Genomic DNA, 15,275 nt, shown 5'->3' with positions numbered 1-15,275 from the left:
TAAGCAATTACAAACTCCGAGTGACGGAAGGAGCGAAACGTGTGATGTGTAGCAAGCGCGGAAAATACAATGTTGTGTGGCTGGCTACAAGTTCCTGTTCTTACGTTCTTTGCATTCAAAGCCAAAGCACACAGTATCACTGATTTATTTCCATTTCTGCTGTCCTTGATCAATATAATGTGACAACTGTATTTGCTCTTTGATGTTCTCCCTTTATTGTGTATTCAGCTTTGCTGCCAGAAAATGCAAGAATTTTCTTCAGTATCCTAGTGACGGAATATTTCACTTACGGCCATGTGTGAAACACGCAAGATTACAAAACTGATAGCAAAATGATGAGATGTTTCTTTTATAGAGCTTGGACACGACTTTCGGTGAGGATGTCGATTGACCTTGGGCCTGGTCACAACACACAAAACATTGTGGAAGAAATCAAGTGATAGGGTGGTTGCTTGGGCTGGTTCGTAATACATTACAAAAATGACGCACAGCGTCAACACAAGGCCTGCGAAAGGTGAGATACACAGCGCTGACTTTTAACAATATCTTATTGCGTTGCCACATCATGTGTATATATACAACATGGTGCATGCGCAGAAAATGAGGGGCAGTCACAAAGGGTGTTCTAACAGCAGGTCATTGTGCTAAGAACACGGTCACTTGAAATAAACGAACAATGCAATTTCTATCTGTTGAGTTACATGTCTTCACTAGGGATCAGCGCGATAGAGGACGCACTAACGCACACACTACCGAATTTATTGATGAAATCAGCTTCTATAATTTCCCGGGCGAGCTGTGAGCTGTGTCTCCCTAAAACTGTCGTACCTTCAAAGAGGGCACGCAGCTGCAGTCCCTGCAATGGATGCCAAAGTAGCTTTGAACATGTTATGAACGCTGTTACAGTGCTCTCTTAAACGTTCATTTAAGCACCTGCCTCTCTGTCCAACATATTTACGGCCGCAAGACAGGAGAATTTGGCAAACCACATTCGTTGCGCATTAGATGGGGAATCGGCGTCGCAGTAGCTCAATTGGTAGGGCATCGCAAGTGAAATGCGAAGGTTGTGGGATCGTTCCCCTCCTGCGGCAAGCTCTTTCTTCATCCACTTTTATTTCCATTAATTCATCGTTCCTTCATTTCATTTATTAAGCGCAAGTAATTTCCCCTATGTTGACCTTGGTGGCAGTGTTTGTTGGCTTCTTATGATATGACTAATAAAAAATTCGGGCCCCTGGGTTAAGCCCTTTTCTATTCGTTGCGCACATCACAAAACGTTTTCTGTGCCCGACAGAGCAACAACTCTGACGCGATTTAGGCGCGTTTACACGCTTACAGAGCCTTGTCAGCTTTTGCGGGGCTGAGAAAACGACTGTGATTCCTGCACGCTGTTCAATCTTTAGCCTATGGGAGTCATCATGCACATACGGTAACACTGCAAACCTTCGTCTTTAAACCAGCTGGTTCCTTGACTGAGCGGGCTCTTCACGTTTTGTGCCTCTCAGAAGCTGTTCCGCTATGGCTGAAATTAAGGCCCAAGGGTAGCCAGCCCAAAAATGGTGATTAACCTGTGCAGCAAGACTATGTGGCATCTCGTATGAGCAAGATTTATTGAGGCTGTTAACGAGGCATAACTTTATAATACCTCGTTTAACGACCTTTGAGTGTGCGGAGTTAAAGGGCAAGAGTGGCTTCTTACTTCACGTTTCGAAGCACCAGCACACATGTTTGTTAGCAAGGCACAGCCTCAGATTTAGAAAGCGCAAGGAATCATCAATGGGGACCCAATGTGTAAGTTCTAGAGGCTGCAGATCTTTCTTAAAGATCTCCATGACTTTTGAAGCAGCAGGCTCGAAAGGGTGATCAGTACATTCAATAAATACCAGGAAATCGTCCACAAACCTGCACATTTTGACAACAGGGGACGCGTCTAGGTGACCTTCAATATTGCGATCATGATGAGCTAGATAAATATCACTTAGTGCCGACGCCAGGCATGATCCTATGGGATGCTCTGGGCATGATCCTGTGGGCATGGGATTTCAGCATTGGCGCAGTCCTTGCTGCATAGAGTTTCATATTAGTATACCTAGAGGCTAATCTGGCGCTGCTATCGTTCAACCATCATGGGAATGATGGGAAGTACAGGCTTCAAATTGGCATTCTATTGACTGGCGAACTAGTCTACAAGTATTTTTTTGGCAGTTTTGGTTTCGCTCCAAGCGCAATTGCTATAACCTGCAGTGAGACAGTGCAACGCAAAGCTTTCTGCCTTTGTTATGTTGCTCGGAGTGGCGATAGTGCGCTGGGCCAGCGACTGGGACGATGCTCGTGTCGCGGTGTGGCGTCGAAGCCCTGACGAGAAAGCGGCGGCATCGTAAATGTTGAAAGAACATGTTTTGAGCGTTTGTACCTCGGTTTGTGAAGTGTGTACGTTAGATTGGCACTGTAGCGTTACATGCTTTATGAAACTTCAGAATAGGACAAAGAAGGCACTACTGATACAAGACATATACAAGCTTCTAGTTGCTTGACAATCAATATTTATTGAGAGCTTCATTATGCATTGCTCGTTTATGTGCTCATTGAAATGCGTGTTTTAGGACTTTGAGAACCCAAACCTACTTGTGGTAGGAAAGATAGCTGCTTCCTAGCTATAGTCTAGTGTCGCACAATGGGTACCCGCAAAGGCACGCTGTAACGCTTCGGAAGCGGTACGCCAGTATAATATATGATGAAGCATACTCGTAGGAGGCCACTAGCGTCCTAGCTAGCACTGCAGCAGATATGCCTAAAAGGACTTGAAGACGTTCAGCAATCGTGACAGCCGACGCAACCTTTCGAAAGAGCGAGAGAGTTCACAAGTACCTGTCGTCTGCGAGAAAAATCTCGCGTTAAATGCAGCGAGCAGGCGTCGTAACAGACGACACTTGTAGCATTCCGCTCAAGAGCGCAACGCTTTGTCACAATACATTTTTCTTCCAGAAATACTTGATGAGTATTTTTATATAAGTACATGCACGTTTGTTTTGCTGTTGCAAAAATGAATAAATAATTATTCTTTGGCGTTAAATTGGGCGCAGAATCGCACAAGTATGCATACCCTGGTGTGTCCTGGTGACACACCGTAGTAAACCATGCTTCCATCTCAAAGTCATACAAAGTTTATGTAGCATGTTGTACATTATATATCACACTGCAGAAATAGAATTAGATTTTACGCGATAATATTTGAGTATAGCTTTGTTTGCAGCGCCAGAAGCAAACGCCACTAGTCTAAAGACGGAAGTCAATCCAAAGCCTGTACTTCCCACCATTCCCATGTAGGTTGTGTGTTGTAATTGTAGGAGACTTTAATATAGGTGTTTCTTCAGAAACTAACAATTACACCTTACTTCTACAGTCACATAACATATGCAATCTTATAAGAGAGCCAACGCGTATCACAGGCAGTTCAAGCACTTTAATAGACCATGCGCTTACGAACATCCCATGTAACAGATGGGGTGGAACTTACCTATATCCAATAGCCGATCACATGCCCATATTTTTAGCTGTCAAAATCGAAGGAAAGATATCTGCGAACATATCTGGTCATGAACGTCAGAAAAAGATTGACTATCAATTAGTTCGTGAGAACCTGCGGCAAGTAAACTTCTTGGACACCTATGATACAGACATAAACAAAGAATATACAAACTTCTTTACAGTTGTCCAGAGTGCCGTCTTGCAGAGCACCACTCACAAGTTCTCTGGTGGATATGTTGCACCTATATGCCCATGGATGACTCGCGACATCCTACGCATACTAAAAGAGAAAGAAAAATGGCATGAAAAGTGGAAACGTACTAAAACCAATAAATATTATCTAAGCCAGTTTAAGCGTTTGAGGAACCTGTCGGTGTCTCTAATGCGTAAAAGAAAACAAGAATACCACTCTTCTCTTATCAGTAATGCTCAGGGCAGCTCAGGTAAAATTTGAATTTTGTAACAGGTGCAGTAGGGCTTCGTTCAGAGCAGCGTATATCGCCTGATGTACTTAACCAGGAAACAGTTGATGACTTTAATGAGTATTTTGTAAATATAGGACCGCAACTAGCAAACCAACTTCCTCAAGTCACCGACTGTACGCAGCCTATCCAATCAATGGTGAATACTATGGTAATTGAGGATATCACGGTGGATGAAATATTGGCAGTTGTTAATGGGCTAAGAACTAAGGCAGCTGGGCTTGACCGAATACCTGTTAAGCTAATTAAGGACAACATTGACAAATTAGCGGGTCCCCTCCTCCACCTATTTAATCATTCCCTTGATTCCTAAAGATATCCCTCAGAATTAAAAATAGCAAAAGTAATTCCGATTTATAAGGAAGGGGATCGCTCTAGTCCAACAAGTTATCGGCCGATTTCTATTACTACCGTGATCAACACAGTGTTTGGAAAGATACGCTCTGTGCACATTAACAAATTCATATCCAAATACAATATACTGAGCTCCTACCAACACGGTTTCAGACCTCAGAAATCAACTTCCTCCGCTGTTTTCACCTTGACGCACCTACTTAATACGGCTCTCCAGCAGAATAAATTTGCGGTCGTTGTCTATCTCGACATAAAAAAGGCCTTCGATACAGTTCACCATCAGATATTACTGAACAAGATTAACAATCTAGGCTTTAGGGGCAAAATCCTGAACCTGCTTCGAAGCTACCTTAGTAACCGCAAACAGCAAGTAATACTTAGAAATTATACGTCTACTTTACAAACTGTACTAACTGGTGTGCCACAGGGTTCCGTTCTTGGGCCCATGCTTTTCTCACTTTACATAAATGATTTCCCTGCAACGCTTAGGCATTCACAGGCTTTGATGTATGCTGATGACACCGCTCTTCTATTTACTGGAGACAGTCTGCCCGATATACAGGATAAAATAAATGCAGAATTAAATAATGTTTTTAAGTGGTTCACGTCCAATAAACTGACCCTTAATCTTACTAAGACTAAGTATACAGTTTTTCATTCCAGGAAGAAAACGCTCAATACTGAAATACTGGACATATCATTACGTGGCATTAAACTACAACAAGTTGTCTCCTACAAATATTTAGGCATTTGCTTTGATTCAGACATGCACTGGAAAACTCACATTAAACACCTTTGTTCTAAGCTTGCTTACGGATGTTAAATTCTTCTTAAGGCTCGTGAATGTTTAGGATATCCTGTCCTACGCATTCTATACTTCTCCTTCATTCAGAGCCGCATATCGTATTGTATTGACTCATGGGGAAACAACTTTCTAACTCACCTTGATCCTGTATCCCGTCTGCAAAAACGCGCATTAAGAATTTTTACCTCATCTAGGTGTACACAATCCAGTACGTACTTGTATAGCTCATTGCATGTTTTGCCAGTGCAGGCATTGTATGAATTGAAAATTGCTGAGGTAATTCATAGTATTATCGGCAACAATAATCCACTTCCAATTACCTTGTTTAAAAACCCGTTACGAAATACAAGAGTTGCAAGTAATCAGTGTTTTAATTTGCCCCCATGTCAAAATCTGTACGAGAAAAGGCTCGTGGAATTTAACGACGTACTTATTTAGAATTCTTTGCCAATACATATAAAAGAAGCCCGTAACTTTAGGTCTGCTGTGAGAAAATACTTTTTTCAAAATTACTGTCGATAAAAGGAACCTACTTTAAATTTAGATTCCTGTCTAAGTTGTACATGTCAATTGCTCAAGTTGTGAATGTCATTGTCATTGTTAAGTATCATGTCTGTTTTGTTGGTCGCGCGCGTTGAGGATAAAAGAACACTGAGTTATATTTACATTCGTGTCCGAGTTATCTATGTTTATATTACCATTATGTAATATGTCTGCTGCTTTTGTGCGCTCGTGTGTTGCGTTTTATAGCCGAAGTTCACTATAGACCTGGGACTAGCCAATGGCTATGGGTCCATTAAGGCTTTCGTATTTTGTAAAATATGATATAAATGAAGAATGAATGAATGAATGAACGAACGAACGCTCATGAGAACCCCCGTACACACTAGCGCCACATTTTCCTCTAGGGTATTTATTTAGAAACTCTATGCCTTGCTGAGACCGTTCTTCTTTTACATCCAGATTCTTCCACTAATCGGGCTGTTTCCTGTCCGTGCCTGAAACCCATCCGATGGAGCCTGCACTACGCCCTCCCTTGCTGAAAACTCGGCCTTTGCATCATGCGGCGATTCGCTGTTCTCTTCGTCTGCGCATGCCGGAAACGTCAGCGGAATCATTTCACCGGATCTTTCCGCCAAACCAACGGCATCAACGCATGCGTCACCCTGTGGTGCGCATATAAATAGGCCAGCGATGACGACCCTCGTCAGTGGGCATAGGATGGCAGCAATGGCGCAGTCCTTGCTGAGACCGTTCTCCTTTTACATCCAGGTTGGTAACTCGACTTCCCTTTACTGTTAGCGCTCCAGCAATCGCGCTTTGCCGCTCGTCCCATGCCCGGACATCTTGTGGTGTTTATTATCCGACTGTGTACGTGTTACGAAGTTGCGTGTTATGTCCGGAGACATTGAGCTTAACCCTGGCCCTGATTCTAGTTGTAGCACTAACCTGGTTCTCGAGGCCATTAACTTTCTTGCTACTTAAATGGATGCGCGTCACGCTGAGCTAATCTCAACTCTTAATGAAGTGAAAGCCAACCAATAAATAATTACTTGAGGAGTGTATTGCAAGCATGAATGCTAGACTAGCGTACGTAGAGCAGAAAGTTGCTGCACTTGAAACTCAGCAGGAACCTGCTCATATCCGAGGCATTATTACCGAGGCCATGAAAAGTGAGAATGCATCGGTGCAGAAAAAACGCCAGGTAGCCCCAAGGAGTACAGACGTGTTCGCATCGGCTCCATCAATAATCTTGCCTAGTGGCGGTCAAAATCATGTGACCACCACGGAATTCACAGGATTTGTGTAGGAAGACACCAGGAACACGCTCATACCAACTTTTTTGGCAAGTTTACCCGGCTTCTTTCAAGACGATAAGGCCATCGCGCGAGCATGCCGGCCGGCCACGCTAAGCCTAACAGCGTAGCTGAGCGCGGACCCCCGGCAGTCAGCTCCCGGCCCAAGCGTAGCGCCGCCATGGCCCAACTCCCAACGAGAAAATGACCTGGAACTAGCCCAGGACACCATGGACACAGATGACCAAGCCATCGAAAACCAAGCGGGATCTGCGGCTGCCGCTGACGAGAACTTCCTCTCACCTAACGACGTGATACAGAGGGAATCAACCAGCGACGCCGACGAGAACGAGGAGAAGAGAAAGAAAGGGAAGACGGCGAAGCCAAGAACGGCCAGTGGCAACTTGCACTATCTTTTCGAGAACGAAAAGGTTTAAGAAAACAATTGCGAGCAGCCTCTGATGACACCAGAGCTCGAGGCGGCGGTGAGGGCAACAGCAGCTGCATTGCCAGGACACCTGCGGGAGAGCGACCTAGGTGGCTTTGGCTAAACGCGGCATAGCGTCTATAAGAGCCCGACGTTGAACGCGCGCGGCGCCGCTGCCCAGAGATGACATGAAAATTATCATGCGTCCCAAGCCAGGGCTAGTTGTAAAGGAACTTAAAATCTACGAAGTTGCGCGAGCGATAGAGGGTGCACGCGGCGACCCGGAGACCTGCAGAATCGATAAATTTCTGCTTCGCCTCCGCAACGGGTCAAACATAATCATTTTACGTAAGTACCCCACACGAACAAGTCACGGAGAAGATCGTGAAGATCAAAACGCTGGGGCTCAATGGCACTAAACATCCAATGACCACCTACATAACCACCCCTGAAGGGGACCTTAAAGGAGTGGTACACGGACTGGAACGCGAAACCCCAGAAGATGAACTTGTCTGTCTTCCTTGTGTTCGTGGTTTTATTTGCGCTAAGCTACTACTTCAAATTTAAGTCATCTCCGAGTGCGCACTCAAGGAGTGACAATCGCCCAAGCCCGGATGCTCGGCAAGTCTGAAACCGCAATGATAACGTTCCATGGACCAATAGTGCCACGCTTCGTCTACGATTACGGTGGCGATATGCCATGTGTGCCTTATCAGCCAACGAGACAATACTGCAAACTGTGCGAAAGCAAGGGACATAGAACGGACATTTGTCTAACGCCCGCGGCAAAGGCGTGCAGCAATTGTTGGCTAAGGGACCCTCCTGAGGACCAGACCTGTGATCCAGAGTGTGCCCTGTGTGTGTGGGGGGGGGGGGGGGGGGAGGAGGTCTTATCTTACGGCGGTATCGGAGTACACCAAGAAACTCAAACGGGTCCCCCAAAGGGGAAGGCCACCACTGTCGCAACGTCTACGCCGACCACAAGCCAACGGAGTCCTCAAGAGACGCTGGTTCAGCACGGACCGTAAGGGCTCTGCGTCGCCAGATGGGACCCCTTCAAAGTCCCGATCCAGTTCCCGATCCAGGTGCAGCTCGCGTGACCGCTACAACTCCAGGGACAGTGGCCAAGAGAGGGGCCAAACAACAAAACAACAGCAGAAGAGCAAGACGCTGAACAAGGAAGGCAAAAACAAGGTGAGCTGGGCAGCAATCCCTTGCCAACCCCCCCCCCCCCCAAACAACACAACGCACACGCCTAGAACGCGAACTAGAGCTAATGCGAGTGCGAATAGGAGACCTAGAAAGAGAAAATAGGCAATTGAAAAAGCAACGAATGCAGCAACCACAACATGAACCTAAACCAGTCCAGACAGGACAGAAAGGACAAAAACTAACAAATTTAGAAGGCGACACCGTAATTACCTTGTCAATATTGAAACAAACCATGAAAGAAGGTATACCCACAATCATAGAGCAGGTGATGATTCAGGTAGATTCTGTTCGGTTCGGTTCCCACCTGCGGCAAGTTGTTTTTTCATCCACTTTAATTTCCATTATTTATCGTTTCTTCATTACATTTATTAAGCACTAGTAATTTCCCATATGTTGTCCTCGGTGTCAGTGTTTGTTGGCTTCTCATGATATGACTAATAATAATCGGGCCCCTCGGTTAACCCCCTTTCTTCTCGGTTATTACATACAGAGGGTCTCGAATCCCGCAGCATTGATGCCTTCAGGTAGCATATGTGGGTTTATTGACCAGTTGCCTTCACCCAAAAAAGATCACGTTCTCGTGACGCCTGCGGCAACAAGGACGTTCCACGTCCGCCGCCAAGGTCTGTGAGTGATGGCGCTGGCTAACACTCCCAGGGTTCTACTAGCACACATGAATACCCAAGAAAGTGGGTGGGGAAACAGCGCCGCGGTAGCTCAATTGGTAGAGCATCGCACGTGAAATGCGAAGGTTGTGGGTTCGGTTCCCACCTGCGGCAAGTTGTTTTTTCATCCACTTTAATTTCTATTAATTTATCGTTTCTTCATTACATATATTAAGCACAAGTAATTTCCCCTATGTTGTCCTTGGTGTCAGTGTTTGTTGGCTTCTCATGATATGACTAATAATAATCGGCCCCCTCGGTTAACCCCCTTTCTTCAGGAAAAAGGTAATTGCATTTGGGAAGTCTTCCGGTCAATGGTATCATCTCGGGTACAGCAAATTGTTCATCAACAAAACGTGCTACGTGTCATAATCATCATCATCCTGGTTACGCCCACTGCAGGGCAAAGGCCTCTCCCATACTTCACCAACTACCCCGGTCATGTACTAATTGTGGCCATGTCATCCCTGCAAACTTCTTAATCTCATCCGCCCATCTAACTTTCTCCCGCCCTCTGCTACGCTTCCCTACCCTTGGAATCCATTTTGTAACTCTTAATGACCATCGGTTATATTCCCTCCTCATAACGTGTCCTGCCCATTCCAATTTATTTTTCTTGATTTCAACTAAGATATCATTAACTCGCGTTTGTTCCCCCACCCAATCTTCTCTTTTCTTATCACTTAACGTTACACCTATCATTATTCTTTTCATAGCTCGTTGCGTCGTCCTCAATTTAAGTAGAACCCTTTTCGTAAGCCTCCAGGTTTCTGACCCGTACGTGAGTACTGGTAAGACACAGCTGTTATAACCTTTTCTCTTGAGGGATAATGGCAATCTGCTTTTCATGATCTGAGAATGCCTCCCAAACGCACCCCAGCCCATTCTTATTCTTGTGATTATTTCAGTCTTATGATCCGGGTCTGCAGTCACTACCTGTCCTAAGTAGATGTATTCCCTTACCACTTCCAGTGCCTCACTACCCATCGTAAACTGCTGTTCTCTTCCGAGACTGTCAAACATCACTTCAGTTTTCTGCAGATTAATTTTTAGACCCACTCTTTTGCTTTGCCTCTTCGGGTCATTGAGCATGCATTGCAGTTGGTCCCCTGAGTTACTAAGCAAGGCAATATCATCAGACAATCGCAAGTTACTAAGGTATTCTCCATTAACTCTTATCCCCAATTCTACCCAGTCCATGTCTCTGAATACCTCCTGTAAACACGCTGTGAATAGCATTGGAGAGATCGTATCTCCCTGCCTGACGCCTTTCTTTATTGGGATTTTGTTGCATTCTTTATGGAGGACTACGGTAGCAGTGGAGTCGCCATAGATATCGTTCAGTATTTTTACATACGGCTCGTCTACACCCTGAGTCCGTAATGCCTCAATGACGGCTGAGGTTTCGACTGAATCAAACGTGCTACGTGTTTTTCTCTCAAACCGATAGTGTTTATGAACACAGCAGAACAGTATTGCTACTGCCAGGAGTAATGTAGGCAGCAGCGCAATAAATTTCCCTGCGAATCCCCCGTCACCCGCTTTGAGTTAGCATCGCGCGGCCGTACAGAATAAGCATGACAACGATTACTCTGTGCTGTTCACTAACATCCGCTCAATTATGGATAAGCACGGTGCCCTGTCAGCGCTGATCGACACGTGTAATGCAGATATTGTTGTTTTAGTCGAGACCTAGCTCTCAGATAAAATTGAAAATTCGGAACTTTTCGCGTGCAGTAAGGCTTACAATATTTATAGAAATGACCGAATAGGACGATGTGGCGGTGGGACCTTGGACGCTGTTTCATCTGATATCACCTCTTTTGATATACACGTGCCTTCGCAAATTGAGTTCTTGTGTTGTATTCACAAAAACAACAAAGATGTGATATTTGCCACTTGCTATCGACCCCCCGGTAGTACATTCACATTTTGCAATGAGCTATGTGACTGTCTTAACTAAATCGTTGTTAAATATCCAGCAGCGCCAATGTTCTTGCTCTATGATTTCAATTTTCCTGGCATTGACTGGGCTGTTGACTTCCCATCAGTGTCTATATCCTCATCCCGATGTTCAACCTTTCTTGATATATGTTCGACCTTTGGTCTCACCCAGTTTGTTAAAGAGCCTACCCGTGTCACTGCAGTTTCGGCCAACATCAAATTCAAATTCAAATTCAAGTTTATTTGCCAGACAATATGCTGGAAGGTCCGCTGGGCTAAAAGCCGTAAAAACGGCTTGACGGGTCCCAGGTAACCGTTACATGGCAGCGGCTATACAAGGTGCGGAGGAAAAGGACTAAGATACGCTGTTACAAAGGCTAAAATGAAAAAAAAAGATAGAGATTACATTGCGTAATATAACAATTATAAATCACACAAATACACTTGAAATACGATGCACATGAAAATGCATATGCAAAGTTCGACACATAGTACCGCATATTTACACTCCCACAAAAACAATAAAAATGCAGCTAAAAAATTAATGTTTTTAACAACCGATTTGCAAACAATAATATATATAGTAGATATTTATAGCTACTGAATCTTTTACTAGCAAACAATACAACAATAGAAAGAACGTAACTGTTTCTTACTGCAACTGGTTGTGTTTTCATACGTGTTTAGTGTTGTTGGGACGTTGTATGCCAAAGTTTGATATTTATAAGTTGTACGAAATCGCGGTATAGACCATATATGGGTGTTTCTTGTAGGTACTGTAATAATACGACGCTCTAGACATGATAAGGCTGTAATAAAGTCCGAGAGTTCTCTGTTTGAAAAGTAGAGTGTGTTCAACAAGCGGTATGAGTAAATATTGTCAACCCGAACTATACTGAACTTTCAAATGATTTGCATGTGGTTCCCAGACGTTCAATGTTTCCAACGTAGCGAATTATCCTTTTTTGTAGAACAAGTATTTTATTTGTGTTTCTTTTTGTTGTTGTGCCACAAATCAACGTACAATAATTTAAATGTGAGTTATATAATGCGTGATATATTTGAAGTTTGGCCTTGAGTGGCAGCAGACTACGGCAGCGAGACACCACTCCTGATACAGATGAGATTTTCCTACATAGGTAATTACCGTGAGCATCCCAACTTAAGTTTGATGAAAAGTAAACCCCAAGTATTTTATGTGTATCAACAATATCTATTTGCAGTGAATCAAGAACTAACGGCTGGTGAGTAGGCACTATTTTATTTTTAGCATGAAATATTACAGCTTTTGTTTTATTTGGATTATTATTTAGTCCATTAATTTTTGACCACGAGGAAATCTCCGAAAGTACGTCGTTAGCTGTGGATGAGGCAGGTTAATGTCAGAGATAAGTATCGTTGAATCATCTGCGTATAATACGTACTTAACTGTTGTGTCCATGTTCACGATATCGTTGATTGAACATCAGGGGGCCCAGGATACTCCCTTGCGGTACACCGCAAGTGATAGGCAAGAATGACGAGCTACATTTATTAATGTGTACACTCTGGAATCTGTTTTGAAGATAAGATCATAGTAAAGATAAGCAACTACCACGAATGCCATTTGATTCTAGTTTGTGCAAAAGAATGCTGTGGTCGAGGGAATCAAAAGCCTTGCTGAAATCTAAAAATATACCGAGTGTGAATTCGTTTTTTTCAATGCGATGAACTATAGCTTCTTTCAGTGTCAGCAGTGCAGTTTCAGTAGACCTGCCGCTTCGAAAGCCAAACTGTGCGTCTGTTAGGACAATAAATTTATTGAAGAACCGCGTAATTCGAACAAAGATAATTTTTTCTAGGCACTTAGAGAAGACAGGAAGGACAGAAATAGGTCTGTAATTACTTTCTATGTTACGATCGCCTCCCTTAAAAATGACTGAGACTCTTGCTCTTTTCATAGCTTCTGGAAAGACTCCAGATTCGATAATGAGGTTAAAGATATGTGCAAGAACTTCTGTGATGAAATGTGTGATGCGTTTTATAGGAGAGATCTGCAAGTTATCGGCATCGAGTGAATAAGTAATATTTAAGCACATAACAGTCCGACACACTTCATTTTTATCTGTTGGATCAAGAAAGGTGCTCTGCTTCATATTACCGCGTCCTGTAGCCTATTGCATATGTTCATTACATGGAGTTACTGCGTTTAGGAAGTGGTTGTTGAAGTGATTTGTGAGTGATGTGCCAGTTAAATCACGACCGCCAAGGGTTAAGGATTCAGGCAGAGCATGTTTATTTTCACGCCCAAGTATATTATTGATGAGCTTCCATGTGGCGTTACCTCGTTGTCGGCTAGCATTTTCAAAAATACGACGATAATAGGCTTCTTTAGCAAGTCTAAGTTCTGCATATAGTCGATTACGAAGTTTCTTAAATTCTTGCAACACTTCCATAGAGCGTGTGCGCAAGAATGAATGATAACAGATATTTTTATTTTTATCATTTTCAGATGCTCACGATTGACCCAAGGTTTTTTAGACATTTTACAGGTTTGAAAGTTTTGAAAGGAAAATGTTTCGTGTAGATACGAATAAAAATTTTAATGAAATCATCATAAGCGTCATTTGCAGTTTTCTTCTCCTTTACAGTGGACCAGCTTTGATTCATTATGTCGTTTTTGAATAATTCAATACTCTCAGCTGTTATTTGTTGAATAATCAGCTGCTCCTGTCGTAAATTTTTATTTAGTGGTTCGTTATCGTAATTTAGAAAGACGGGACAGTGGTTACTAATATCAGATATAATAGTACCTGCGCTGTAGACAATAGTGTCATTATTTGTCACAATAAGATGTAAAGCCGATGCTGTAGAGCATTTAATACGAGTGGGCGTCGTAATTAAGTTAGTAAATCCAGTGGAATTTAACAGGGTGTTTAGTTCGCAGGTGACATTGGTTTCTTCCATCATATTATTATTGAAATCTCCTGCAGAAACCAGGTGTAAGCTGTTATTGCAAACATATTCCAAAAACGTTTCATAGAACTGCAAGAAATTGGCAATACTTCCAGCTGGGGGTCGATACAGTACAGAAAACAGCTCAAGCTTATAACGAATTGTTAGTATTTGATAGTCATCAGTTACTACAGTAAATTGAGGGACAATATGGCAATTCTTCTTTGTTGTATTGAGCAGGGCCACACCCCCACCTCGTTTGTTTGGACGATTTAGGGAAAATAAATTGTAACCGTCCAAATTGAATGCCTGATCATCATTTCTTCCTCAAGTTTCCGTCAACATGATAGCGCTAAAGGTTAACTGGAATTGTTCCAGAAGAATTGCGACATCATCCTTCTTGTGGTTAAGTGATCTTGTATTAATATGTAGAACTGAGTCACTTGTTTGGTGACGTGAGCTAACGCACTGGGAAAGGGCAAGCTCTAGATAATCCATATCAAGAAGAAAAAAAAAGTTACTATAAACACAGGCAAGCACGTCACTCTAGCTCAACAACCGCCCTGCCTTACGAAAATCTTATCGATGTCGCGCTCGCTTGGTATGTGCACAACAGGTGTTGCGTCGGACTGTCTAGCATATATCTTTCCGTTAAAGGACCACACTGATTTCCATTTAATTTCATATTTCTTTTTCACCGCAAGTGACAGCAGCCTTTTCAGCGCCGGGCAGAGATGCTCATTGACGTACACAGGCGGCGAAGAAGGTGTTGAGCTGCTTATGCCCAAGTCTGCATTAGTGAGGCGTGCCTTTTTGGTTTTTCTCAGTAGATTATCGCGCTGTACACGAGACTTGAACAGAACAACAATGTGACTTTTGTTCTCTATTCTACTTGGTACGCGGTGACATGCTTCCATGTCACCTCTAGCAATCGGCTCACCGATGGCTACACCAAATTTGCACAGCAGGTCATCGACACATTCGTTTTCCTTCTTAATGACACCCTGTAGCTCCAAATTCCCATTCCTAGAGTACTGCTCACTGCTAGTTACTCGATGCTCTAGATCATTCAAGGAGTTTTTTAGGGTCGCGTTTTCTTGGCGCAGAGTGGCATTTACAGTTTCGAGC

The 15,275-nt window shown here is 43.4% G+C and overlaps 1 protein-coding gene and 1 non-coding gene across 2 annotated transcripts in view; one reads left to right on the top strand and one right to left on the bottom strand.

Annotated features, from left to right (window-relative positions):
* The window catches only part of LOC135915556 (adhesion G protein-coupled receptor B2-like), a 704,549-nt gene that overhangs the window by 314,666 nt on the left and 374,608 nt on the right, over nt 1–15,275 (bottom strand). The gene's annotated exons all lie outside the window — the stretch shown is intronic.
* On the top strand, nt 9,311–9,383 carry TRNAS-UGA (transfer RNA serine (anticodon UGA)). Its single transcript has one exon. It is a non-coding gene; the product is annotated as a tRNA-Ser (tRNA).

The sequence above is a fragment of the Dermacentor albipictus genome, chromosome 9, assembly GCF_038994185.2.
Source record: "Dermacentor albipictus isolate Rhodes 1998 colony chromosome 9, USDA_Dalb.pri_finalv2, whole genome shotgun sequence".
Classification (NCBI taxonomy): domain Eukaryota; kingdom Metazoa; phylum Arthropoda; class Arachnida; order Ixodida; family Ixodidae; genus Dermacentor; species Dermacentor albipictus.
This window is presented reverse-complemented; position numbering and strand designations above follow the sequence as displayed.